The sequence below is a fragment of the Aquarana catesbeiana genome, linkage group LG08 (assembly GCF_042186555.1).
Source record: "Aquarana catesbeiana isolate 2022-GZ linkage group LG08, ASM4218655v1, whole genome shotgun sequence".
In the NCBI taxonomy this organism is placed as follows: domain Eukaryota; kingdom Metazoa; phylum Chordata; class Amphibia; order Anura; family Ranidae; genus Aquarana; species Aquarana catesbeiana.
In genome coordinates this window covers 18,307,670-18,322,795 of record NC_133331.1, presented here as the reverse complement: position 1 = coordinate 18,322,795, position 15,126 = coordinate 18,307,670, and the positions used below count along the sequence as shown (strand labels likewise).

Below are 15,126 nucleotides of genomic sequence, written 5' to 3'. Positions count from 1 at the left end.
GTGTTCTCCCCACCGTGAACCTGGACCCTCTCACGTGCCCACAGAGATGGCTCTGCATGCCAGCTGTGGCACGCGTGCCATAGGTTCGCCATCACTGCCCTAGGGTCACATACCGTAGGGCCCCAAACCTTAAAAACAAAATGGCTCCTAGCGAATTCAAATCCACCGTAGTTCCACCAACCGTGCCTGTACTGATACCATTGGTAGGCATGTACCAATGTCGCAAAGCATTGTGTAAAACATGTAGATTTGTATAGCATGGTCAAAAATCATTCTGTCCAAAAGGGAAAACTTACCAACTCAAAGAATTTTATAATTGTTCATCAGACTTTGTAGTGTATGGCCTCACGTGTCCCTGTGGCCTTACATATGTTAGTCGAACGATTCGAGCCTTAAGGCAGAGGTTCGGCGAACATAGGCGGTTTATCGAGGGAGGCGAAGACCCACATTGTTTTCCGAGACACTTCGCAGAGGTCCATCGCAAATCCACTACTGGACTAAAAGTATGGGTTATAGAGCAGATCCCCAGATATCTCTCTCCAGCTGAGAGATTTAACCACTTCAGCCCCGGAACCATTTGGCTGCCCAAGGACCAGAGCACTTTTTGCGATTCGGCACTGTGTCGCTTTAACTGACAATTGCGCGGTCGTGCGATGTTGCTCCCAAACAAAATTGACGTCCTTTTTTCCCCACAAATAGAGCTTTCTTTTGGTGGTATTTGATCACCTCTGTGGTTTTTATTTTTTGGGCTATAAACAAAAAAAGAGCGACAATTTAAAAAAAAAAGCAATATTTTTTACTTTTTGCTATAATAAATATCCCCCAAAAATATATAAAAAAAATAATTTTTTCCTCAGTTTAGGCCGATATGTATTCTTCTACATATTTTTGGTAAAAAAAAATCGCAATGAGCGATTATTGATTGGATTGCACAAAACTTATAGCGTCTACAAAATAGGGGATAGTTTTATGACATTTTTATTAATCATTTTTTCTTTTCACTAGTAATGGCGGCGATCAGCGATTTTTATCATGACTGCGACATTATGGAGGACACATCGGACATTTTCGGTGCTATTTTGGGACCATTGACATTTATACAGCGATCAGTGCTATAAGAATGCACTGATTACTGTGTAATTGTGACTGGCAGTGAAGGGGTTAACCACTAGGGGGCTAGAAAGGGGTTAAGTGTGTCCTAGAGATGTGTTCTAACTCTGTGGGGGCAGGGCTTACTGTGGCACGACACTGATCGCTGCTCCCGATGAGAGGGAGCAGACGATCAGTGTCCTGTCACTAGGCAGAACAAGGAGATGCTTGTTTACACAGGCGGCAAATTTAAAGGAACGTATATATACACCCATTTGCCTGTCTGTGCCATTCTGCCGACGTAAATGTTCGTGCGGCGGTCAGCAAGTGGTTAAACAGCTGTGTGCTAGAGAAATTTACTGGATATTCAATTTATTTGAATATCAGCTTGATATAAAATTCTATCCTAATTTTATTTTTTAAAATTGGGTATTAATGAATTAATGTAAGCCTAGATACTGTATGTGTTAACTATAGTTGTACCTATAAGCTATGTCGTAATAACCTTATATCTATACTCTTTTAGGTTGGTCTTCATTCCTTCTTCTTTTCTTGGGGGGAGGAGGGTACTCATAAGTATGGTCACTCTCTATCCCAGACCCCTTCCCCTTTCTTCCCCCTAACCCCCCCTTCCTAATTATAAATTACCTGACTCACTTTAGATATCTGTTAATACCTGATTACTCGATTCATGATAAATATGACACTACACAGAATCCTTGGACAGCTGGCCGTGATGTACATATTGCATATATAGAGCAAGTTACACCTAATCAATATTTGTTCTATATGGACCAGTCTAATATAGACTAGTGAAAGAGTGATTGTTTACATTTACATTATAACCTCATCTCTATAATTTATCCCTATTCCCATTTTTATAATATTATATTTCGTCCAATTTTTACAACCCCCCCCTTCCACACATGTGTGTGTGTGTGTGTGTATATATGTGTATGTATACATTTATATGTATATCATTTTCATTTTTTTTATGCATATCACTACTATTAAAATTGACCCTATTGTCTATCTACATTAACTGATTACAGTAAATTGATAAAAGAACAAAGGATTCCCCTTGGGTGGGATTTTTAGGGCATTACCATAAATGATACAATGTAAGTATAAAAATAATTTTATTCCAAAGGTCAAAAAAGTGACAAAAAATACAACATATACAAATCGAACACAAAAAAAAAAAAAAATGTACAAACAAATGCATCAAGGGCAACATGTATGAAATGAAGGATGCCACAACATGGCAATTGAACAGACCAACTGTATGGAATGTAGAAAGTCTCACTAAACTGACGCGCTTCGGAAAGTCCTTCATCAAGGTTTAACAAGTGAGAGTTACCATCTATAACATTACAAAAGTAGAAGACAAAAAAAGGAATAATTAACAACACACACAGATATAAGATGATATACCCCCCACACCCAGTGAAGGTCTGTGTGAGAATCATACTCACTTTCAAAATGCAAATGTTATAAAGGCATCCAAGACATAAAATCAGCTTCACTACGGTCTCCCAGGCCATGTGCACATAACGAAAATTCAATTGTTGGTAATATGAGGTACTATAGATGATTCATATATAGAGTGCAATTCCAATAGGTGCTGAAGAAAGCCACGTCCAGAAGTTTGGCGCGGCGCCTGTGCGCGGGCTGGGGTCCAAAAGAATCTTCAGACCTAAGACCAAGCACACAACCCCATGAGAGAGGGCAGTTTAATAAAGGTGGACACTAATATGAACTGGGATCCGAAAGTTACCGGATCCCAAGGAGTGTACAAGTTATATGCACATATATGGGAACCGCGCGCACAGGCGCCGCGCCAAACTTCTGGACGTGGCTTTCTTCAGCAACTATTGGAATTGCACTCTATATATGAGTCATCTATAGTACCTCACATTACCAACAATTGAATTTTCGTTATGTGCACATGGCCTGGGAGACCGTAGTGAAGCTGATTTTATGTCTTGGATGCCTTTATAACATTTGCATTTTGAAAGTGAGTATGATTCTCACACAGACCTTCACTGGGTGTGGGGGGTATATCATCTTATATCTGTGTGTGTTGTTAATTATTCCTTTTTTTGTCTTCTACTTTTGTAATGTTATAGATGGTAACTCTCACTTGTTAAACCTTGATGAAGGACTTTCCGAAACGCGTCGGTTTAGTGAGACTTTCTACATTCCATACCGTTGGTCTGTTCAATTGCCATGTTGTGGTATCCTTCATTTCATACATGTTGCCCTTGATGCATTTGTTTGTACATATTTTTTTTGTGTTCGATTTGTATATGTTGTATTTTTTGTCACTTTTTTGATCTTTGGAATAAAATTATTTTTATACTTACATTGTATCATTTATGGTAATGCCCTAAAAATCCCACCCAAGGGGAATCCTTTGTTCTTTTTCCAAATTATGGGATGTGGCATACCTTTCTCTTTACTACTTCCTGTCAGAGCCTCTTTTTTACAGTAAATTGATAAAACAATACAAAATCATTTATTGTTTTTCACCTCCCCCAATCCAATAATTAATTTTAACTTTAAATTGATCGACCAATTGATCACTTATTTAATAATTTATTAATTGTTATTAATTTTTACTAATCTTAATTAATTTTATCCACGATTCCTAATTAAATGTACTGTTTTTAACACTTTTTTTTTTCTTGTTAAATATATTTATTGAGTTTTCACAGAAGAAGAAATAAAATGATACAATACATGGATACATATCAATCATCAGAAGATCTTTGCAGTATGATAAAAAAGATAAATAAATAAGTTAATAAAATAAAGTTATTTTAGAGATATCTTACAACCATATTTACTATACACTAGTTGGGATTCTAGATGTAAGATTAGAGAAATAAATCAAGTTATTAGACTAAGTATCCATAGGAATATTTTAGGAAATAATAAAAGAAAAGGAGAGGGAGGAGAGATAAAGATGGAAAGAAGGAAAGAAGAGAAAAAAAAAAAAAAAAGAGAGTTTCCCGGGATGATGATCCAGCTCTCATTAGGTATACAAATATAATATATATTTCAGTAATAATATGATATATATCTTAGTGTGGTAACAACAGAGATTGGTCAAAATCTATAGGGAGGTAGTTTTTAACCCATGGTTGCCAAATTTTGCTAAATTTATTTATTTTATTTTCTTCAATAGCTGTCAACTTGGCGTATAAAAATGCTCTGTTCATTCTGTGTTTAGCTTCAGCAAGAATTAGATTTTGGGACTTCCACGCCTTGGCAATCGTTTGTTTAGCTGCAGTGCTAAATTGGATAAACAATTGGAATTGAGTATGGGTGAGTATTGTGGGTTTAAGGTTTAGGAGTGCCGTTGCAGGATCTGGAGGAATCGTGATTTCCAGGGCTTTAGAAGCCATAAGAAATATATTCTTCCAGAATTCTTTAACTATGGGGCATTGCCACCATATGTGAAAATGTGTTCCTGCTGTGTCACATCCTCTAAAGCAATTAGGTGAATATGTGGGGACAAATTTAGCTATTCTAGCTGGTACAAGGTACCAGCGTGCTAGAACCTTGTAATTAGTTTCTACAGCAAAACAATTTGGAGAGGAAGTTTTGGTGGCTGACCATATATTCGACCAATCTTGTTTATTAAACACTCGATTCATATCTTGTGCCCATTTAGTTGTGTATGAGGGTAGAAACTAGATATCATATTAAGTTGGAAATATATTGAGTCCTCTAATGTGTGGATCACTTATACAAATCCGCTCAAATTGAGTCATTTGATTAAGAGTTGAGCCTGTACTCAGAAGTGGTTCATAAAAATTTTTAATTTGTAAATATCGAAATATTTCAGTTTTAGGTAACCCAAAGGTTTCACATAGTACAGGAAATGTATAAATAGCTTTAGTCGAGGAAAGATTGTATAAACGAGTCAGGTTCGTAGAGGTCCATGCAGAGAATGATTTTGGGAATTTCCAGGCAGGATAAAAGGCTGGATTATTAAGAAATGAAAGCAAGGGATTATGTGTTGATTGAAGATTATGTGCAAATTTACATTTATCCCATACTGCTAGGGTCTGTTTCGTGATAGGATTAGAAAGATGTATTCTATCAGCAGGACAGAGCCAAAACATATTTGCCACTGAGATAGGGTCACTTTCCACTGATTCAATAGCTACCCATAGGGGAGCTTCTACAGAAGTATGATACTTGGGTATAAGTGCTAGCTGTGCAGCGTAGAAATAGGAGGAAAAGTTGGGCAATCCCAAACCACCACTCAATTTATTAAGGTAAAGCGTAGATTTAGGTATACGAGGTTTGGTGGTACCCCAAATGAAGGACATAACTCTACGTTGAGTAAGTCTAAGAAAGTAAGATGGTAAAGAAATAGGGAGTACCCTAAATAAATATAAGAATTTCGGCAGGATTGACATCTTTACCGCATTAATCCTTCCCAACCATGACAATGATAGAAGAGCCCATTGTTTCAGGAAGCCGGAAGTTTGTTTAAGGAGGGGTAAGTAATTTGCCGCAAAAAGGTCTTTAAGAGAGATTGTGAGTTTTATTCCTAGGTATGGAAGCTGCTTTGGAACCCAAGTAAAGGGTAAGGAAGTTTGTGCCTGCTGAAGTTCTAATTGAGATAAGGAAATATTTAATGCATTTGATTTTGTTGGATTAACATGTAGTCCTGATATTTGGGCAAAATTATCTAGTGTTTTTAGTAGATTAGGGGTGGATATATGGGGATGAGACAAAAATATGAGAATGTCATCCGCAAAGAGACATAGTTTATGGTGATAACCACCTAGTTCGATACCTTTAATGTCAGGATTGGCTCTAATAAGGTGTGCCAGGGGTTCTATTATTAGGGCAAAAAGTAGAGGGGAAAGAGGGCATCCTTGTCTAGTGCCTCTTTTGATATCAATCATTGTTGACTTATATCCTGCATATTTGATATATGCTCTAGGATTATTGTATAAGGATGAGACCCAGGTTAAAAAATTGTTTCCAAATCCCCATTTACCAAGGACATATTCCATATAATGCCACGTAACCGAATCAAATGCTTTCCTTATGTCTAAGGATACAAGGCAAGCTGGGATTCGTCTAGTTTTAGCCGCATTAATAAGTAAGAGTGCTCTCCTGATATTATCTCCAGCTTGGCGTTTAGGCATAAAGCCTGTTTGGTCTTTATGGATTAGTAGGCCAATAATATTATTCAGTCTAGTGGCCAAAATTTTAGCAATTAATTTTATATCGAGATTTAGGAGGGATCTAGGACGATAAGTAGTCCAGGAGGTGGAGTAAGAATGTGGTTTGGGGATCATTGCTATTATAGAGGTGAGAGTCTCTGTTCTAAATGAGTTACCTTTAAGGATCGAATTGAAAGCTTTAGTTAAGACAGGTGTTAAGATTGATGCAAATTGTCTATAATATGTTGCCGAAAATCCATCTGGGCCTGGTCTTTTACGTAATTTTAAATAATTTATTGCGTTAAGGACTTCAGTATCTGTAATTGGACATTCAAGAAGATCTTTCTGTTGTTGATCAAGGTTAGGAAGCGTGATATTGGAGAACAGTGTGTCTGCTTTAGTTTTATCAAAATTTGAGGCAGAAGAATATAGTTTAGATAACTTAGAGCGAAAAATTTCAAGTATTTTCACTGGGTTACTAGTGTAAGATTCCCGGGATACTTTCAATCTGATAGGCGTATGTATATGTTGTGAATTTTTTAAAATTCTGGCCATAGGTGTATCAGGTTTATTTGCCCTGCGATATTGAACATGCTGGCGTTTACTTATAAGTTTATCTGCGGTATCAGTAAGAAAAAGATCTAGATCCAGGCGGGCTTTTTCTAGTTTGGTACTGTTGGTAGCATTCGGGGAGGTTTGAAAAGTTTGATGACAGTCATTAAAGGTAGATTCAAGTTTTGCAAACAATAGTTTGCGTTCTCTTTTAAGGTTAGTTGCTTGTTGTATCAGTCTACCCCTAATGACTACCTTGTGCGCCTCCCATAATGTAATAGCAGAGACATCGTCTGTATCATTGGATTTTAGGTAATCAGAAAGTGCTTTTTCAATCTCAACACGATGAGAAGGGTGGGTCAGAATTGAATCGTTTATACATCAAGTGGTATCGTGTGATCTAGGAATTGTGGAAGCAATGGTAATGAATACTGCGCAGTGGTCTGTCCATGGAAAAGGAATGATTTTGGATGATATGATTTCTGGTAGCATACTTGACGGGATTAGAATATGATCTATTCGTGAAAAAGAGTTATGCGGATAAGAATAATGAGTGAAGCGCCTACTAATAGGGTTCATCTCTCGCCAAGTATCTACCAGGCTATGAGTGGTGAGTAGATGTTGAAAAGTTAGGTTTATTGAGTTTGTGGTAGGTCCAGGGGGAGATTTATCTAAGAACGGGAAAATAGTAGCATTAGAATCCCCACAAATAACAACAGTACCAAACTTATGTACTTCTATAAGTTGAAAAAGGTGGGATAAGAAAGCAGTTGGGCGTTTGTTAGGGGCATAATAAGACACAATAGTAATAGGATTATCAGAAATAAATCCTGTTAGGAGAACATATCGTCCTTCAGGGTCTGTTATTTTGGATACAAGGTTAAACGGAGTGGAACAGTGAAAACCAATGAGAGTTCCGTGCTGTTTAACCGTAGCTGAAGCAGTATAGAATTGTGGATATGATGATGAAAGAAATTTGGGATAAACTTTGTCAGTAAAATGCGTTTCCTGCAAACATATAATATTAGCTTTTTTCATAGCAAAAGAGCGTAAAGCCTTGGTTCGCTTATGTGGAGTATTAAACCCCTGTACATTTAATGACAAGATATTTATAGGAGCCATAAAACAACGAATGCGAATATTATAGCATAACAAGCAGAGTACTCACCGAGAGCCAGGATCACCAACCCGAGAGTCAGGAGGGAATAGCAAAGATTAAAGAAAGAAGCAATAGAATAGAAAAAGAAAAAGGAGAGGAGAATCGAACAAACCCAATATGAAGACAATTTAGCAGTATATAAAGGCTAAATAATAGGGTGTAGGAGTATCTCAGGAGAGTTTTTAGAACTCTCTGAGAGGGTCCGGGACCACCAATAGAGACCCCCATAACAATGGTAGGAGTCCTTAGGTGGAATAAAGGGCAACAAGAAATTCCTAAGGGATGTATAACATCGGAGGACCACAGGAACTATTCCATTACTATCATGGAAACATTTCGCTTAAATTGTTACAAAAAAAGAAAAAATAAAGTTCAAAAACTTGAGAGGAAAAAAAAACAGAAAAAAGTTAATATAAAAAAAAAAAATATATATATATTTTTGTAACATAACAGTAGTATGTAGCCATAACTCATTTTAGTCATGAATATGGCCAGTTAATTAACTCTGTCAGCATACTGTTCTGGAAAAAAGTAGCAAGGACAAATAACTAGTCTGGCTTAGATTGTCAGTCCATTGAATCCTCATTGTTTGGTGGTGAATGTTCATATCAACCTCGCTTGTTAAGATTTTGATGGGAAAAAGTGGAATAGCTGGGTTTTGGGTCTTTGTTTTGCTGTGTAGAACGAAAAGCTGAGCGCCTATGAGACTGGTCATTTGGTAAGATTGCTTCGGCTAGGCCCATATCAAATAGGGCTGACTTCAAGTCCTCTGAAGAGCGACAAACATATTTTGTTTCCAAATGAGTAATCTGAGACAAAAAGGAAATCCCCATTGATAGGAAATTTGATTTCTCTGGAGTACCTGGAGTTGAAGTTTAAGTGCACGTCTTTTTGCAACCGTTAGTGGGGACAAATTCGTGAAGAGTTGATAGGTATTGCCCTGGAAGCTAAGAGATTCTCTCCCTCTGGCAGCTGTTAGTATCTGTTCTTTGGTTCTGTAAAAGTGCAATTTAGCTATAATATCCCTCGGGGGACTATTTATTTTGCGTGGGGCTAACGCTCTATGCACTCTATCCATTTCGAACCTGTCAAAAGGGGTTCCAGGTAATAATTCTTGAAAGAGCGCCGTGATATTAGCCTGCAGGTCTAGAACAGATTCAGGGATTCCCCTGATTCGCAGATTCGATCGACGATCTCTGTTCTCTTGGTCCTCTAAATGATTTTGTAATGTAAGGTTTTCCTCTTTTAGTACCTTCATCTCAGACATGTAGTTCTGTGTAAAATTATCAATTTCATCAACCCTCAGTTCTAAGTCAGCTGTTCTCTGACCTAGTTCTCTAATTTCTTTAGTCAGTTTGTCAGTTATATGATCAGAAGTCTGTTTGAGGGCTTTCTGAAGCATACATTCAAATTTTTTGAAGATGTCAGACTGTGTAGCAGCTTGTAATTCACAGTATTCATATTCAGACTCAGACTCACCGTTAGCAGCCTGTGTCTTCTGACTGTGAGGTAAAGATTTTCCAGTGTATTCACCGCTGTGCTGACTGTGAGGTAAAGATTTTTTAGTGTATTCACCGCTGTGCTGACTGTGAGGTAAAGATTTTTCAGTGTATTCACCGCTGTGCTGACTGTGAGGTAAAGATTTTCCAGTGTATTCACCACTGTGCTGACTGTGAGGTAAAGATTTTCCAGTGTATTCACCGCTGTGCTGACTGTGAGGTAAAGATTTTTTAGTGTATTCACCGCTGTGCTGTGGGGGAGAGGATGCCGTCGCCATTCCAGCTGCCAGCCTGTGTGCCGTTTCCTTCGTTTTTCCTGCTTTAATTTTCATTTTAGGAGCTCTCAAGACCATTGTCAGTGAAGCTGACAGTATTAGGTAGGATTTTCTGCAGTTTTGGGATACTTGCTGGTTCACTGGGACCTGTAGTCCTCTGATGAAAACTCCCGAGGAGCGGAGCTCTAAGGTAACATTACCTTCACCTCAGGCTGCCGCGCATGTGCCAACAGCTTCTATTTTAATATATTTTTTTAACACTTTTTTTAACACATTTTGTTTTAATTCATTTATTTGATGTTAACCATTTGTCATGTTCTGGATTTGTTTTCACATGTTACTCATATTAATGCTGCTATATGTCATAAGTTTTGTGTATGTATATTATGCTCCCCCCCCCTCTTCTTCTGCTCATAATGTAAAAATGGTCCTTATTTAGCTAGTAATTCCCCTTTGTTTTTTGCCCGGTTCTTATTGCCATCATCAAATGACATCTAATCTCTTTTATATAGTGCCAGCCATTGAGCGACTTACTGCTGTGCTTGTTGAGATATACCGGCCCCTCCTCTCAGTTTCCCACCCCTCCTTCACTCTTTATATTGCAGCTCCTCCGTCCTACTAGCTAGCTTGAAAAAGGAGCGTGACTGCCGTGTCATTCGCAGCGCAAACGCTCAAGAAACGCATCGCCTTTCCAGTGACATCATCCATCCACGCCTGTTGCCAACTGCGCTCCAAGCCTCGCTCTGAAGTGTCTTCAACGTGGCGGGCCACTCTCATGAACAGCGGTACCCCAGCGAGCCCAGTGCTTCTCCTCCTACCGGACTGGACTGTCAACTGATGCCACCTCCCCTTCTTGGGATTTTTACATGCCTGAATTTAACTTTACATATGTGAGTTGCTTGTATCAAGTGTATATTAAAAATGTGCTATATACAGTCAGGTCTATAAATATTGGGACACTGACACAATTCTAATCTTTTTGGCTCTATACACCACCACAATGGATATGAAATGAAACGAACAAGATTTGCTATAACTGCAGACTTTCAGCTTTAATTTGAGGATATTTACATCCAAATCAGGTGAACGGTGTAGGAATTACAACAGTTTGTATATGTGCCTCCCACTTTTTAAGGGATAAAAGTAATGAGACAGATTAACAATCATCCATCAAACTTTCACTTTTTAACACTCGTTTGCAAATCCTTTGCAGTCAATTACAGCCTGAAGTCTGGAACGCATAAACATCACCAGATGCTGGGTTTTATCCCTGGTGATGCTCTACCAGGCCTCTACTGCAACTGTCTTCAGTATCTACTTGTTCTTGGGGCATTTTCCCTTCAGCAAGTGAAAAGCATGCTCAATCGGATTCAGGTCAGGTGATTGACTTGGCCATTGCATAACATTCCACTTCTTTCCCTTAAAAAACTCTTTGGTTGCTTTTGCAGTATGCTTCGGGTCATTGTCCATCTGCACTGTGAAGTGCCATCCAATGAGTTCTGAAGCATTTTGCTGAATATGAGCAGATAATATTGCCCGAAACACTTCAAAAATCATCCTGCTGCTTCTGTCAGCAGTCACATCATCGATAAATACAAGAGAACCAGTTCCATTGGCAGCCATACATGCCCACGCCATGACACTACCACCACCATGCTTCACTGATGAGGTGGTATGCTTTGGATCATGAGCAGTTTCTTTCCTTTCCTCCATACTCTTCTCTTCCCATCACTCTGGTACAAGTTGATCTTGGTCTCATCTGTCCATAGGATGTTGTTCCAGAACTGTGAAGGCTTTTTTAGATGTTGTTTGGCAAACTCTAATCTGGTCTTCCTGTTTTTGAGGCTCACCAATGGTTTACATCTTGTGGTGAACCCTCTGTATTCACTCTGGTGAAGTCTTCTCTTGATTGTTGACTTTGACACACATACACCTACCTCCTGGAGAGTGTTCTTGATCTGGCCAACTGTTGTGAAGGGTGTTTTCTTCACCAGGGAAAGAATTCTTCGGTCATCCACCACAGTTGTTTTCCGTGGTCTTCCGGGTCTTTTGGTGTTGCTGAGCTCACCGGTGCGTTCTTTCTTTTTGAGGATGTTCCAAACAGTTGATTTGGCCACACCTAATGTTTTTGCTATATCTCTGATGGGTTTGTTTTGTTTTTTCAGCCTAATGATGGCTTGCTTCACTGATAGTGACAGCTCTTTGGATCTCATATTGAGGGTTGACAGCAACAGATTCCAAATGCAAATAGCACACTTGAAATGAACTCTGGACCTTTTATCTGCTCCTTTAAATGGGATAATGAAGGAATAACACACACCTGGCCATGGAACAGCTGAGCAGCCAATTGTCCCATTACTTTTGGTCCCTTAAAAAGTGGGAGGCACATATACAAACTGTTGTAATTCCTACACCGTTCACCTGATTTGGATGTAAATACCCTTGAATTAAAGCTGAAAGTCTGCAGTTAAAGCACATCTTGTTTGTTTCATTTCAAATCCATTGTGGTGGTTTATAGAGTCAAAAAGAGTAGAATTGTGTCGATGTCCCAATATTTATGGACCTGACTGTATATGTACCTAGAGGCGCCTCTCTCCTTGTCTTTTCAGTATTTACTCAATGGCACATTGTTATTGTGAAAAAATAAATATATTTTCATAATTTCAATATGGATGTTTAAGACTGCATGGATCCCAGAGACAAAGGTCAGCTTCAGGACACGAGTCACCTAGGTTTTCAACCTGAGACATCCTGTGTTTTTCTCACTCTGTTGGAGGTCTGTAAACAAGCAGTTTGCTGAACCAGGTATATAACAATGAGTATGTACCTTCTTGCTCACTTAAAAGCCAAGGATAAATCTATTTTATGGTTACTAAATAGAATTTATTTAAGGATCCTTGGACTAGTGATAAAACCCTGAAAAACAGCAAACATCAACTTGCCAAGGCTTCCAAGGCTAGAATACATCATATTCAAACAGTGTATAAAGAAGAAGCCTTGGGTGATGTTAACTAGACTGGACGACCTCTGATATATCTCTGTACACAAGTGGTTCTCAACCTTCTAGTGCCGTGACCCCTAGATAAAATTTCCCAAGTTGTGGTGACCCCTAACAGTAAAATTATTTTCGTAGCGTGGGTTGTCAGTACCCAAGGCAAGACAAGAAATTTGCACCCCTAATCCACAGACATTTAATGCTCCCTGAGTCCCTTCCACTCGTACAGTATTAAAACCCCTATGGTACATTTTAGGATGTACCACTCTTTCTCTTTGTTCTCCTTTCTTTCCCTTTTATCTCCCTATCCTAATTTCTTGGTTTTTTTTTTCCCCCATCCCTCTCTCTAGCCATCTTTCTTGTTCTTTCTCTTATAGGGCGTATACACGGTCGGACTTTGTTCGGACATTCCGACAACAAAATCCTAGGATTTTTTCCGACGGATGTTGGCTCAAACTTGTTTTGTCTACACACGGTCGCACAAAGTTGTCGGAAAATCCGATCGTTCTAAACGCGGTGACGTAAAACACGTACGTCGGGACTATAAACGGGGCAGTGACCAATAGCTTTCATCTCTTTATTTATTCTGAGCATGCGTGGCACTTTGTCCGTCGGATTTGTGTACACACGATCGGAATTTCCGACAACGGATTTTGTTGTCGGAAAATTTTATCTCCTGCTCTCCAACTTTGTGTGTCGGAAAATCCGATAGAAAATGTCCGATGGAGCCCACACACGGTCGGAATTTCCGACAACGCGCTCCGATCGGACATTTTCCATTGGAAAATCCGACCGTGTGTACGGGGCATTATTCTTTCTCTCCATTTTTCTTTGTTCCTCCCCCTCTTTTCCTCTCCCTTCCATGTTTTCTCTATTTTGATGAGTGGCAGTGCTGGTGGGGAGTTGGGATGAGTGGCAATGCTAGGGGAGTTCTGATCAGCCAACTTAGGTGCTCTTGATCAAGGTCATCTGCTGATCTGAGAACTATAGTGGGGACTTTTAATGGCAACTATAATCACAGGTAGTGTTACTCACTGTGTCTCCGACTGACCTTTAGTTTCTGCCCCCAGCCATGCTGTGAACTGAATAGGCGGCTGCGAAGAGGCTGAATGGGCGGCCACAGGCTCCAGGGACAGCCCTGCTGGGCGGCCGCAAAAAGGCTGGGAGAGCGGTGTGGACTTCAGGTACAGCCCAGAATTCGTTGACCCCTGGCAAGTTGTCATTCAACCCCCGAGAGGGTCCCTACCCCCAGGCAGAGAACCACTGCTGTACACAAACTCAGGCTAGTAGTAAAACCTGAATTTCCACCTAAAATTTCCCACCACTGGAAGAGACATACAGCTCAGACACCATTTAAAATATGTGGACACTATACAACAAAGAGCCCACTAGGAATATTAACATACATATTGATGCACAACCTCCATGATCCATAATATGCTAAGAGGGAATTATACAGTTTTTGTTTATGTATTTATGATTATATTCTATTAAGAACCGCACCATAAACCGCATATATATATATAAGAGTGTATGATTATAAGACTAAAACCTCTTATACCATGAAATGGATTGAAGTCATGATTTTATTGTCTGCTGGCATATTAATAACCTCGTTATGTAATATGTATTTCATCTGATTAGAAATATCCTATATGTAGAAATAGTTTAAATATACAAATTATTGTGTTTATATATATATATCCATATAGTTATATAGTTTTTTTCCTTTACCCAGCTGTATAATTAATCATAAGATATACCGTATGTGGGTAAAACATCTCTTCCTGATCAAAATAATTATGTTTGAAATATTGCTGCATTTGAAATGTATACTCATCTGATGGCGTTACCTGATATCCCAAACATTACAGATATATATTAAAAATATCTTAAGGCCACACCTGTACCATGAGAAAATGGACATTCTGATAACAAATTATTTATAATAATAATTTAGAACAAATAGATCCCTTATCCTAGAATGACACTTGGTGGCTAAGAGAGGAAATGCCTAAGTTCCACCTTCTGGGCTAGGTTTATTAAAATTTTTATGAGCTTATTGTCCAGAATGATATATAGGACCAGGAGAGGAAGTCATTAGGATGGACACACACACTTAATTCACGGGACAGACTTCACTTCATATACACTCTTCATACACTCATCATTACGCCTCATAATCTGACACTTTGAGGACGCCAAGACGCAGCTCCTCCTTAATGAAACACCATTTTGGGAAAGGCAGCCATCTTAGAAGACTCTAGTAATGACCATTGTAAGCCAGGAGCCATTTTGGAAGTGTAATTATGTTACATTGATCTTTTCCTGATTCATACCTATTTTTGGTTTCTTGTGATATTTA

The 15,126-nt window shown here is 38.8% G+C and overlaps 1 protein-coding gene across 1 annotated transcript in view; it reads right to left on the bottom strand.

Moving 5' to 3' along the window:
• Positions 1–15,126, bottom strand: part of LOC141105218 (C-type lectin domain family 2 member D-like) — a 123,708-nt gene that overhangs the window by 13,052 nt on the left and 95,530 nt on the right. The window lies entirely within an intron of this gene.